Below are 16452 nucleotides of genomic sequence, written 5' to 3' on the forward strand. Positions count from 1 at the left end.
GTTAATCACTGCTGTATCTGATCCACTAACTGTACCAGCACAACACACACTAACATCTCATACACCACCACCATGATAATCAGTGTTAATCACTGCTGTATCTGATCCACTAACTGTACCAGCACAACACACGCTAACACCTCATACACCACCACCATGCTAATCAGTGTTAATCACTGCTGTATCTGATCCACACACTGTACCAGCTCAACACACACTAACACCTCATACACCACCACCATGCTAATCAGTGCTAATCACTGCTGTATCTGATCCACACGCACCAGCACAACACACACTAACACCTCATACACCACCACCATGATAATCAGTGCTAATCACTGCTGTATCTGATCTACTCACTGTACCAGCACAACACACACTAACACCTCATACACCACCACCATGATAATCAGTGCTAATCACTGCTGTATCTGATCCACTCTCTGCACCAGCTCAACACACACTTACACCTCATACACCACCACCATGCTGATCAGTGCTAATCACTGCTGTATGTGATCCACTCACTGTACCAGCTCAACACACTAACACCTCATACACCACCACAATGCTGATCAGTGATAATCACTGCTGTATCTGATCCACTAACTGTACCAGCACAACACACACTAACACCTCATACACCACCACCATGCTGATCAGTGCTAATCACTGCTGTATCTGATCCACTAACTGTACCAGCACAACACACACTAACACCTCATACACCACCACCATGCTAATCAGTGCTAATCACTGCTGTATCTGATCCACTAACTGTGCCACCTCAACACAGACTAACACCTCATACACCACCACAATGCTGATCAGTGATAATCACTGCTGTATCTGATCCACTAACTGTACCAGCTCAACACACACTAACACCTCATACACCACCACCATGATAATCAGTGTTAATCACTGCTGTATCTGATCCACTAACTGTACCAGCACAACACACGCTAACACCTCATACACCACCACCATGCTAATCAGTGTTAACCACTGCTGTATCTGATCCACACACTGTACCAGCTCAACACACACTAACACCTCATACACCACCACCATGCTAATCAGTGCTAATCACTGCTGTATCTGATCCACTCACTGTACCAGCTCAACACACACTAACACCTCATACACAACCACCATTCTGATCAGTGCTAATCACTGCTGTATCTGATCCACTAACTGTACCAGCTCAACACAGACTAACACCTCATACACCACCACCATGCTGATCAGTGCTAATCACTGCTGTATCTGATCCACTAACTGTACCAGCTCAACACACACTAACACCTCATACACCACCACCATGCTAATCAGTGCTAATCACTGCTGTATCTTATCCACTAACTGTACCAGCTCAACACACACTAACACCTCATACACCACCACCATGATAATCAGTGTTAATCACTGCTGTATCTGATCCACTAACTGTACCAGCTCAACACACACTAACACCTCATACACCACCACCATGCTTATCAGTGCTAATCACTGCTGTATCTGATCCACTCACTGTATCAGCTCAACACACACTAACACCTCATACACCACCACCATGCTAATCAGTGCTAATCACTGCTGTATCTGATCCACTCACTGTATCAGCTCAACACACACTAACACCTCATACACCACCACCATTCTGATCAGTGCTAATCACTGCTGTATCTGATCCACTAGCTGAACCAGCTCAACACACACTAACACCTCATACACCACCACAATGCTAATCAGTGCTAATCACTGCTGTATCTGATCCACACGCACCAGCACAACACACACTAACACCTCATACACCACCACCATGATAATCAGTGCTAATCACTGCTGTATCTGATCCACTAACTGTACCAGCACAACACACACTAACACCTCATACACCACCACCATGCTGATCAGTGCTAATCACTGCTGTATCTGATCCATTAACTGTACCAGCTCAACACACTAACACCTCATACACCACCACCATGCTAATAAGTGCTAATCACTGCTGTATCTGATCCACTCTCTGCACCAGCTCAACTCACACTAACACCTCATACACCACCACCATGCTGATCAGTGCTAATCACTGCTGTATGTGATCCACTCACTGTACCAGCTCAACACACTAACACCTCATACACCACCACCATGCTAATAAGTGCTAATCACTTCTGTATCTGATCCACTAACTGTACCAGCTCAACACAGACTAACACCTCATACACCACCACCATGCTGATCAGTGCTAATCACTGCTGTATCTGATCCACTAACTGTACCAGCTCAACACACACTAACACCTCATACACCACCACCATGCTAATCAGTGCTAATCACTGCTGTATCTGATCCACTAACTGTACCAGCTCAACACACACTAACACCTCATACACCACCACAATGCTGATCAGTGATAATCACTGCTGTATCTGATCCACTAACTGTACCAGCTCAACACACACTAACACCTCATACACCACCACCATGCTGATCAGTGTTAATCACTGCTGTATCTGATCCACTAACTGTACCAGCTCAACACACACTAACACCTCATACACCACCACCATGCTTATCAGTGCTAATCACTGCTGTATCTGATCCACTCACTGTATCAGCTCAACACACACTAACACCTCATACACCACCACCATGATAATCAGTGCTAATCACTGCTGTATCTGATCCACTAACTGTACCAGCACAACACACACTAACACCTCATACACCACCACCATGATAATCAGTGCTAATCACTGCTGTATGTGATCCACTCACTGTACCAGCTCAACACACTAACACCTCATACACCACCACCATGCTAATAAGTGCTAATCACTTCGGTATCTGATCCACTAACTGTACCAGCTCAACACAGACTAACACCTCATACACCACCACAATGCTGATCAGTGCTAAGCACTGCTGTATCTGATCCACTCACTGTACCAGCTCAACACACACTAACACCTCATACACCACCACCATGATAATCAGTGCTAATCACTGCTGTATCTGATCCACTCACTGTATCAGCTCAACACACACTAACACCTCATACACCACCACCATGCTAATCAGTGCTAATCACTGCTGTATCTGATCCACTCACTGTATCAGCTCAACACACACTAACACCTCATACACCACCACCATTCTGATCAGTGCTAATCACTGCTGTATCTGATCCACTAGCTGAACCAGCTCAACACACACTAACACCTCATACACCACCACAATGCTAATCAGTGCTAATCACTGCTGTATCTGATCCACACGCACCAGCACAACACACACTAACACCTCATACACCACCACCATGATAATCAGTGCTAATCACTGCTGTATCTGATCCACTAACTGTACCAGCACAACACACACTAACACCTCATACACCACCACCATGATAATCAGTGCTAATCACTGCTGTATCTGATCCACTCTCTGCACCAGCTCAACTCACACTAACACCTCATACACCACCACCATGCTGATCAGTGCTAATCACTGCTGTATGTGATCCACTCACTGTACCAGCTCAACACACTAACACCTCATACACCACCACCATGCTAATAAGTGCTAATCACTTCTGTATCTGATCCACTAACTGTACCAGCTCAACACAGACTAACACCTCATACACCACCACCATGCTGATCAGTGCTAATCACTGCTGTATCTGATCCACTAACTGTACCAGCTCAACACACACTAACACCTCATACACCACCACCATGCTAATCAGTGCTAATCACTGCTGTATCTGATCCACTAACTGTACCAGCTCAACACACACTAACACCTCATACACCACCACAATGCTGATCAGTGATAATCACTGCTGTATCTGATCCACTAACTGTACCAGCTCAACACACACTAACACCTCATACACCACCACAATGCTGATCAGTGCTAAGCACTGCTGTATCTGATCCACTCACTGTACCAGCTCAACACACACTAACACCTCATACACCACCACCATGATAATCAGTGCTAATCACTGCTGTATCTGATCCACTAACTGTACCAGCTCAACACACACTAACACCTCATACACCACCACCATGATAATCAGTGTTAATCAATGCTGTATCTGATCCACTAACTGTACCAGCACAACACACACTAACACCTCATACACCACCACCATGATAATCAGTGTTAATCACTGCTGTATCTGATCCACTAACTGTACCAGCACAACACACGCTAACACCTCATACACCACCACCATGCTAATCAGTGTTAATCACTGCTGTATCTGATCCACACACTGTACCAGCTCAACACACACTAACACCTCATACACCACCACCATGCTAATCAGTGCTAATCACTGCTGTATCTGATCCACTCACTGTACCAGCACAACACACACTAACAACTCATACACAACCACCATTCTGATCAGTGCTAATCACTGCTGTATCTGATCCACTAACTGTACCAGCTCAACACACACTAACACCTCATACACCACCACCATGCTAATCAGTGCTAATCACTGCTGTATCTGATCCACTAACTGTACCAGCTCAACACACACTAACACCTCATACACCACCACCATGATAATCAGTGTTAATCACTGCTGTATCTGATCCACTAACTGTACCAGCTCAGCACACACTAACACCTCATACACCACCACCATGCTGATCAGTGCTAATCACTGCTGTATCTGATCCACTCACTGTATCAGCTCAACACACACTAACACCTCATACACCACCACCATGCTAATCAGTGCTAATCACTGCTGTATCTGATCCACTCACTGTATCAGCTCAACACACACTAACACCTCATACACCACCACCATTCTGATCAGTGCTAATCACTGCTGTATCTGATCCACTAGCTGAACCAGCTCAACACACACTAACACCTCATACACCACCACAATGCTAATCAGTGCTAATCACTGCTGTATCTGATCCACACGCACCAGCACAACACACACTAACACCTCATACACCACCACCATGATAATCAGTGCTAATCACTGCTGTATCTGATCCACTAACTGTACCAGCACAACACACACTAACACCTCATACACCACCACCATGATAATCAGTGCTAATCACTGCTGTATCTGATCCACTAACTGTACCAGCTCAACACACACTAACACCTCATACACCACCACCATGATAATCAGTGTTAATCACTGCTGTATCTGATCCACTAACTGTACCAGCTCAACACACACTAACACCTCATACACCACCACCATGATAATCAGTGTTAATCACTGCTGTATCTGATCCACTAACTGTACCAGCTCAACACACACTAACACCTCATACACCACCACCATGCTGATCAGTGTTAATCACTGCTGTATCTGATCCACTAACTGTACCAGCTCAACACACACTAACACCTCATACACCACCACCATGCTGATCAGTGCTAATCACTGCTGTATCTGATCCACTAACTGTACCAGCTCAACACACACTAACACCTCATACACCACCACCATGATAATCAGTGTTAATCAATGCTGTATCTGATCCACTAACTGTACCAGCACAACACACACTAACACCTCATACACCACCACCATGATAATCAGTGTTAATCACTGCTGTATCTGATCCACTAACTGTACCAGCACAACACACACTAACACCTCATACACCACCACCATGATAATCAGTGTTAATCACTGCTGTATCTGATCCACTAACTGTACCAGCTCAGCACACACTAACACCTCATACACCACCACCATGCTGATCAGTGATAATCACTGCTGTATCTGATCCACTAACTGTACCAGCACAACACACACTAACACCTCATACACCACCACAATGCTGATCAGTGATAATCACTGCTGTATCTGATCCACTAACTGTACCAGCACAACACACACTAACACCTCATACACCACCACCATTCTGATCAGTGCTAATCACTGCTGTATCTGATCCACTAGCTGAACCAGCTCAACACACACTAACACCTCATACACCACCACAATGCTAATCAGTGCTAATCACTGCTGTATCTGATCCACTAACTGTACCAGCACAACACACACTAACACCTCATACACCACCACTATGATAATCAGTGCTAATCACTGCTGTATCTGATCCACTCTCTGCACCAGCTCAACACACACTAACACCTCATACACCACCACCATGCTAATCAGTGCTAATCACTGCTGTATCTGATCCACTAACTGTACCAGCTCAACACAGACTAACACCTCATACACCACCACAATGCTGATCAGTGATAATCACTGCTGTATCTGATCCACTAACTGTACCAGCTCAACACACACTAACACCTCATACACCACCACCATGCTGATCAGTGCTAAGCACTGCTGTATCTGATCCACTCACTGTACCAGCTCAACACACACTAACACCTCATACACCACCACCATGATAATCAGTGCTAATCACTGCTGTATCTGATCCACTAACTGTACCAGCACAACACACACTAACACCTCATACACCACCACCATGATAATCAGTGTTAATCAATGCTGTATCTGATCCACTAACTGTACCAGCACAACACACACTAACACCTCATACACCACCACCATGATAATCAGTGTTAATCACTGCTGTATCTGATCCACTAACTGTACCAGCACAACACACACTAACAACTCATACACAACCACCATTCTGATCAGTGCTAATCACTGCTGTATCTGATCCACTAACTGTACCAGCTCAACACACACTAACACCTCATACACCACCACCATGCTAATCAGTGCTAATCACTGCTGTATCTGATCCACTAACTGTACCAGCTCAACACACACTAACACCTCATACACCACCACCATGATAATCAGTGTTAATCACTGCTGTATCTGATCCACTAACTGTACCAGCTCAGCACACACTAACACCTCATACACCACCACCATGCTGATCAGTGCTAATCACTGCTGTATCTGATCCACTCACTGTATCAGCTCAACACACACTAACACCTCATACACCACCACCATGCTAATCAGTGCTAATCACTGCTGTATCTGATCCACTCACTGTATCAGCTCAACACACACTAACACCTCATACACCACCACCATTCTGATCAGTGCTAATCACTGCTGTATCTGATCCACTAGCTGAACCAGCTCAACACACACTAACACCTCATACACCACCACAATGCTAATCAGTGCTAATCACTGCTGTATCTGATCCACACGCACCAGCACAACACACACTAACACCTCATACACCACCACCATGATAATCAGTGCTAATCACTGCTGTATCTGATCCACTAACTGTACCAGCACAACACACACTAACACCTCATACACCACCACCATGATAATCAGTGCTAATCACTGCTGTATCTGATCCACTAACTGTACCAGCTCAACACACACTAACACCTCATACACCACCACCATGATAATCAGTGTTAATCACTGCTGTATCTGATCCACTAACTGTACCAGCTCAACACACACTAACACCTCATACACCACCACCATGATAATCAGTGTTAATCACTGCTGTATCTGATCCACTAACTGTACCAGCTCAACACACACTAACACCTCATACACCACCACCATGCTGATCAGTGTTAATCACTGCTGTATCTGATCCACTAACTGTACCAGCTCAACACACACTAACACCTCATACACCACCACCATGCTGATCAGTGCTAATCACTGCTGTATCTGATCCACTAACTGTACCAGCTCAACACACACTAACACCTCATACACCACCACCATGATAATCAGTGTTAATCAATGCTGTATCTGATCCACTAACTGTACCAGCACAACACACACTAACACCTCATACACCACCACCATGATAATCAGTGTTAATCACTGCTGTATCTGATCCACTAACTGTACCAGCACAACACACACTAACACCTCATACACCACCACCATGATAATCAGTGTTAATCACTGCTGTATCTGATCCACTAACTGTACCAGCTCAGCACACACTAACACCTCATACACCACCACCATGCTGATCAGTGATAATCACTGCTGTATCTGATCCACTAACTGTACCAGCACAACACACACTAACACCTCATACACCACCACAATGCTGATCAGTGATAATCACTGCTGTATCTGATCCACTAACTGTACCAGCACAACACACACTAACACCTCATACACCACCACCATTCTGATCAGTGCTAATCACTGCTGTATCTGATCCACTAGCTGAACCAGCTCAACACACACTAACACCTCATACACCACCACAATGCTAATCAGTGCTAATCACTGCTGTATCTGATCCACTAACTGTACCAGCACAACACACACTAACACCTCATACACCACCACTATGATAATCAGTGCTAATCACTGCTGTATCTGATCCACTCTCTGCACCAGCTCAACACACACTAACACCTCATACACCACCACCATGCTAATCAGTGCTAATCACTGCTGTATCTGATCCACTAACTGTACCAGCTCAACACACACTAACACCTCATACACCACCACCATGCTGATCAGTGCTAAGCACTGCTGTATCTGATCCACTCACTGTACCAGCTCAACACACACTAACACCTCATACACCACCACCATGATAATCAGTGCTAATCACTGCTGTATCTGATCCACTAACTGTACCACCAGCTCAACACACACTAACACCTCATACACCACCACCATGATAATCAGTGTTAATCACTGCTGTATCTGATCCACTAACTGTACCACCAGCTCAACACACACTAACACCTCATACACCACCACCATGATAATCAGTGTTAATCAATGCTGTATCTGATCCACTAACTGTACCAGTTCAACACACACTAACACCTCATACACCACCACCATGATAATCAGTGTTAATCACTGCTGTATCTGATCCACTAACTGTACCAGCTCAACACACACTAACACCTCATACACCACCACCATGCTGATCAGTGCTAATTACTGCTGTATCTGATCCACTAACTGTACCAGCTCAACACACACTAACACCTCATACACCACCACCATGCTAATCAGTGCTAATCACTGGTGTATCTGATCCACTCACTGTACCAGCACAACACACACTAACACCTCATACACCACCACCATTCTGATCAGTGCTAATCACTGCTGTATCTGATCCACTAACTGAACCAGCTCAACACACACTAACACCTCATACACCACCACCATGCTAATCAGTGCTAATCACTGCTGTATCTGATCCACTAGCTGAACCAGCTCAACACACACTAACACCTCATACACCACCACAATGCTAATCAGTGCTAATCACTGCTGTATCTGATCCACACACACCAGCACAACACACACTAACACCTCATACACCACCACCATGATAATCAGTGCTAATCACTGCTGTATCTGATCCACTAACTGTACCAGCTCAACACACACTAACACCTCATACACCACCACCATTCTGATCAGTGCTAATCACTGCTGTATCTGATCCACTATCTGTACCAGCTCAACACACACTAACACCTCATACACCACCAACATGATAATCAGTGTTAATCACTGCTGTATCTGATCCACTAACTGTACCAGCTCAACACACACTAACACCTCATACACCACCACCATTCTGATCAGTGTTAATCACTGCTGTATCTGATCCACTCACTGTACCACCAGCTCAACACACACTAACACCTCATACACCACCACCATGCTAATCAGTGCTAATCACTGTACCAGCTCAACACACACTAGCTCAACACACACTAACACCTCATACACCACCACCATGATAATCAGTGCTAATCACTGCTGTATTTGATCCACTAACTGTACCAGCTCAACACACACTAACACCTCATACACCACCACCATGATAATCAGTGTTAATCACTGCTGCATCTGATCTACTCACTGTACCAGCTCAACACACACTAACACCTCATACACCACCACCATGATAATCAGTGCTAATCACTGCTGTATCTGATCCACTAACTGTACCAGCTCAACACACACTAACACCTCATACACCACCACCATGATAATCAGTGTTAATCACTGCTGTATCTTATCCACTAACTGTACCAGCTCAACACACACTAACACCTCATACACCACCACCATGCTAAAACATAAAAAAAAAATCGGAATATATACACTGCTCAAAAAAATAAAGGGAACACTCAAATAACACAATATAACTCCAAGTAAATCAAACTTCTGTGAAATTAAACTGTCCACTTAGGAAGCAACACTGATTGACAATCAATTTCACCTGCTGTTGTGCAAATGGAATAGACAACAGGTGGAAATTATTGGCAATCAGCAAGACACACTCAATAAAGGAGTGGTTCTGCAGGTGGGGACCACAGACCACGTCTCAGAACCTATGCTGTCTGGCTGATGTTTTGGGCAGTTTTGAATGTTGGTGGTTCTTTCACACTCGTGGTAGCATGAGACGGACTCTACAACCCACACAAGTGGCTCAGGTAGTGCAGCTCATCCAGGATGGCACATCAATGCGAGCTGTGGCAAGAAGGTTTGCTGTGTCTGACAGCGTAGTGTCAAGAGGCTGGAGGCGCTACCAGGAGACAGGCCAGTACACCAGGAGACGTGGAGGAGGCCGTAGGAGGGCAACAACCGAGCAGCAGGACCGCTACCTCCGCCTTTGTGCAAGAAGGAACAGGAGGAGCACTGCCAGAGCCCTGCAAAATGACCTCCAGCAGGCCACAAATGTGCATGTGTCTGCACAAACGGTTAGAAACCGACTCCATGAGGATGGTATGAGGGCCCGACGTCCACAGATGGGGATTGTGCTCACAGCCCAACACCGTGCAGGACGCTTGGCATTTGCCAGGAAACACCAGGATTGGCAAATTCGCCACTGGTGCCTTGTGCTCTTCACAGATGAAAGCAGGTTCATACTGAGCACATGACAGACGTGACAGAGTCTGGAGACGCCGTGGAGAGCGGTCTGCTGCCTGCAACATCCTTCAGCATGACCGGTTTGGCAGTGGGTCAGTAATGGTGTGGGGTGGCATTTCTTTGGAGGGCCGCACAGCCCTCCATGTGCTCACCAGAGGTAGCCTGACTGCCATTAGGTACCGAGATGAGATCCTCAGACCCCTTGTGAGACCATATGCTTGTGCGGTTGGCCCTGGGTTCCTCCTAATGCAGGACAATGCTTGACCTCATGTGGCTGGAGTGTGTCAGCAGTTCCTGCAAGATGAAGGCATTGAAGCTATGGACTGGCCCGCCCGTTCCCCAGACCTGAATCCGATTGAGCACATCTGGGACATCATGTCTCGCTCCATCCACCAACGTCACGTTGCACCACAGACTGTCCAGAAGTTGGCGGATGCTTTAGTCCAGGTCTGGGAGGAGATCCCTCAGGAGACCATCCGCCACCTCATCAGGAGCATGCCCAGGCGTTGTAGGGAGGTCATACAGGCACGTGTAGGCCACACACAATACTGAGCCTCATTTTGACTTGTTTTAAGGACATTACATTAAAGTTGGATCAGCCTGTAGTGTGTTTTTTCACTTTAATTTTGTGTGTGGCTCCAAATCCAGGCCTCCATTGGTTAATAAATTTTATTTCCATTGATGATTTTTGTGTGATTTTGTTGTCAGCACATTCAACTTTGTACAGAACAAAGTATTCAATGAGAATATTTCATTCATTCAGATCTAGGATGTGTTATTTGAGTGTTCCCTTTATTTTTTTGAGCAGTGTATATATGTATATACAGTGAGTCCAAGAAGTATTTGATCCCTTGCTGATTTTCTTTGTTTGCCCACTAATAAAGACACTATCCTTCTGCACTTTTAATGGTAGATATATTCTAACATGGAGAGACAGAATATCAAGACAAAAATCCAGAATATAATTTTAAAGAATATATTTTAATTAATTTGTATTTCAATGAGGAAAATAAGTATTTGATCCCTCTTGCCAAACACACTCAATACTTAGTGGCAAAGCCTTTGTTTGCAAGCACAGCGGTGAGACGTTTGTTGTAGTTAACCACAAGTCTAGCACACACACCAGGGGGAATTTTGGCCCACTCTTCTTTGCAGATCCTCTCTAAATCATGAAGGTTGGTGGGCTGTCGCTTGGCAACTCTGACCTTCAGCTCCCTCCATAGATTTTCGATCGGATTGAGGTCTGGCGACTGGCTGGGCCACTCCATGACCTTAATGTGATTTTTCTTGAGCCAATCCTTTGTTGCCTTTGCTGTATGTTTAGGGTCGTTATCATGTTGGAAGACCCAACCACGGCCCATTTTCAGATCCCTGGCAGAGGGGAGGAGGTTGTCCCTCAGGATTGTGAGGTACATGGCTCCATCCATCTTCCCAGTGATGCGGTGAAGTAGCCCTGTACCCTTGGCAGAGAAACACCCCCAAAACATTATGCTTCCACCTCCATGCTTGATGGTGGGCACAGTGTTCTTGGGGTCATAGGCAGCATTTTTCTTCCTCCACACATGGCGGGTGGAGTTGAGGCCAAAAAGTTCAATTTTGGTCTCGTCTGACCACAAAACCTTCTCCCAATAACTTGGTTCATCTTTCAAATGATCATTGGCATACTTGAGGTGCGCCTCCACATGTGCTCTCTTCAGCAGGGGTACCTTTCGGGCACTGCAGGATGTGAATCCATTGTTGCGCAAAGTGTTGCCAATTGTTTCCTTGCAAACTGTGGTCCCAGCTGCCTTCAGGTCATTTGCTAACTCCTGCCGAGTGGTTGCAGGACGATTTCTGACCGTTCTCAGCATCATTGCCACCCCACGAGGCAAAATCTTCTTTGGAGCACCGGGCCGAGGTCTGTTGATTGTCATGTTATACTCTTTAAACTTTCTGATAATTGCACCAATAGTTGTTACTTTCACATCCAACACCTTACTAATCTTTTTGTAGCCCATTCCAGCTTTGTGAAGGTCAACAATTCTGACTCTGAGGTCCTGTGACAGCACTTTGGTTTTACCCATGTTGTGTGATCTGTCTGATTCTGTGGACAGGTGTTTTTCACACAAGTGATTAGTGAGAACAGGTGGCTTCAGGTCAGGTAACAAGTTGATTGGGAGTGTCTAACTGGTCTGTAAAAGCCAGAACTGCTAATGAATACTAAGGGATCAAATACTTATTTCACTCCATGAAATACAAATCAATTAATATATATTCCTTAGATTTATTTTCTGGATTTTCTTTTTAATATTCTGTCTCTCCATGTAAGAATACATCTACAATTAAAAGTATAGAATGATCATGTCTTTATTAATGGGCCAACGAAGAAAATCAGCAAGGGATCAAATACTTCTTGGACTCACTGTATATATATTCAGATTTTTTTTAAAACGTTTTAGCATGGTGGTGGTGTATGAGGTGTTAGTGTGTGTTGTGTGTATATATATATATATATAGTCAAAAGCATCAAAAAGTAATTTTAAAGGTAAATGACTCTAAAAAGAACAATATTCTGAAAAAATCTACCCAGAAACACCCATGATTTTAACCTAAGTTATGTGAGGCTCCATCTCTTTTCCTACTTTTAGATACCAGTAAACATTACTAAACAGTGAATCATGTTAATTACAGTATTCTGCAGTATCTACATTAAACAATAATGTCATTTAACCTTTATGTGGAATGGAGAAAAAATGCTGGAAATATTATGTAGACATTTACACCATACACACATTATGCACACATAGTAGCTAAGGTTTCTAAAGTTACATTTTCCCAGCCTTTAAATAGATATTATGCATGAACCAGCCGTAATAATTTTTTTTGGCCTCAGATGATTCAGTATGGAAATGTTTGACGTATTTTGTGTAGGCTAATGTTTGAAATCAGCACTTTGTGTAAGTGTGTGTGTGTGTGTGTGTGTGTAAATGACACCCTAAACAAAGCTACATTATGTTTTGTGCATGTGTTCGGTTGGAGGGAATAAATGCAGTGTTTTGTGTGTGGCGGGTCTTTGTCCCTCTCACAGTGCTGCTGTGGAGCTGCTCGGCCTCCAACCTGCCAGACCACACTCTGAAACTGCTGAAGCTAAAGCTGCTGGACATTTATGGAGCTTTCTGCACTGAGGGGAGTTTAAATGTTTGGTAAGACAATATTCTCCTTGTTTATTACACGTATGTGAACTGTATTTGGGGGACAGGTAGCAACGGTATGTTAAATCAATCTTAATTTTTCAAATTTTTCTAATGTATGGAAAAAATGATGACCTCAATTTTATGTTGATTCAATGTTATGGTTTTGTTTTGGTTATGTATTTTTTGTATTACATTTTACTTACAAGAAATATGCATTTCTTTTCACAGCTTGTGTTGGGTTATTGCACTATAGAAAGATACATGTAATTATTATTAGGTGACCTTGGCAACCTATTGTTTTTGATATTGTTATTGTTATTATTATTTTCCTGTGAAAATAATATGGTGGTGCTATAGAGCATCAATAAGCGTTTTAGCATAGTCTTCCTGGAGTAGAGCTTAGTTCACACATAAATGGATAAATATCAGAACTGTTCATTTGTATGCCAATGATATTTAGCAGTTTTGTTGGGGACATGATTCTGTGGAAGGCATCCAAACAGCGTGTCAAATGAACCATAGGTGGCGCCATAGAACCCAAAAATCTGTTTCTCAACAACCACATGACCAAATGAGTTGTCGTTTTGCATGCTGCATCTGAGGCACATTCTATAAGTGAATTGTTAAGGCCATATCTATATCTCCAAAAATATGGCCGCCATTGGCCAATTAGTTTCAAAGTGGAATTTGGAAGGCTTAACATTCACTGGTCATCATGAAATTGGACAGGTGTGTATATAAAGACATTATTTAATTGCCTGTAAATTTTGACGTTAATTGGCCACATGGTGGTGCTATTTTGAAAAACCGAGAAAAAGTCTTTCTTCCTTTACTTTGTGTAAAAACGTTATAGAGCACACTAAGCTTGACAAATTTTCAAATACAAGTTATTGTTAGAAAAGTGCACAGTTATTGTGATTTTTATAGAAGTTTGAAAATTGCACATTTCAAACTAGTCTGTGAGTTTTTTCAGATTTTCCCCAAACAGGTCTCAAAATAATCTATGGAATCTCAAATTTTTGATGTCTTTTGACTACAGTGCATGAATCAATCCGTGTGTGCTGCATTTCATTAAAAATTGGTTCTATAAAATTATTACAGATTGTGAAAATGTGACCAAAATTCTAATTTACTTTCACAAGATTACCATAAAACAAACTATTAAAGATTTGTTTTGTAAAAATGTATAAGCATGACAATAAATTTAAAATTGTAAATATTTGAAAAATGTTGCTTGATTTTTATTATTATTATTATTATTATTATTATTATTATTATTATTTGAGGGGGATACCGTTCACCAAAAAGCATTATTTATGAGATTAGATTCAGAGCCCCATTCATTCAAAACGTTTAAATCTGCATTGATTTAATATCCTCCACTTTCAGCGATGAAATGCTGTCAGAATATCGTCACTTATCCAAACAAGAGCGCAGTCCAGTTTATACTGAGAACCAGTGACATCATCACCCTTAGAACACTGTTCAAATGCTAATGCTAATGACATTTGGGAACATGGGCGTGGTAGTGGGGGAAAAAGTGGACCTGAATACCCAGGGCCCGAGTAGGGAGAGGGGCCCATGAAAATCCTGATTTTTTGTGTGCTGGCATGGATAGGGGCCCATTGACATTGAGTTAGTGTTGTGGAATTAGCAGCAGGTAGAGTCAGAGGCCCCACCCACACAGATTTCTGTGACCTACCTCACAGTTCTAGTTAGAAAACACTGACAACAACTGAAAGTACTTGAACTGAAAATATAAAAAATAATATAAATATAAAAAAATATTAAACAAATGTTTTCTTTAGCAAAAGAAAAATATGTCATATTGGAATTGTTATTTTACAGAGATCTCTTGGAGAAATTCGTAAAGAAGAAATCTAGTGTGAAATGGATTTGGGTTGTAGTGAGAGGCGTGACTGTGGAGGGGTGGGTGTGTCTGTGGAGAGGCGGGCGTGTCTGTGGAGAAGCGGGCGTGTCTGTTGAGGGGTGGGCATGTCCGTGGAATGTGGGTGTGTCTGTGGAGGGATGGGATTGTCAATGGATGGGGTGTGCGTGTCTGTGGGGAATGGGTGTGTCTGTGGAGGGGTGGGTGTGTGTCTGTGGAGGGGTGGCGGGGAAGACAATTGGAGTGCTGAAGCATTTTCAGTCACTTGCTCTCACCCAAATGGCGTTATAACACTAGCCAATCACAGCGGAGGCGACAGGGAAGTTGTAGCGAATCAGATAGCAGGGGCAGGGCTTATCGGAAAACGGGTGGGAAGGCAGTGTGACGTAGCGACTGCCCGCTTAATCCACGCTCAGCAGGAGAACATTCAATCAGTTGATCTCTGAACCGCGCGCGCGGTA

The sequence above is a fragment of the Astyanax mexicanus genome, chromosome 12 (assembly GCF_023375975.1).
Source record: "Astyanax mexicanus isolate ESR-SI-001 chromosome 12, AstMex3_surface, whole genome shotgun sequence".
NCBI lineage: Eukaryota > Metazoa > Chordata > Actinopteri > Characiformes > Acestrorhamphidae > Astyanax > Astyanax mexicanus.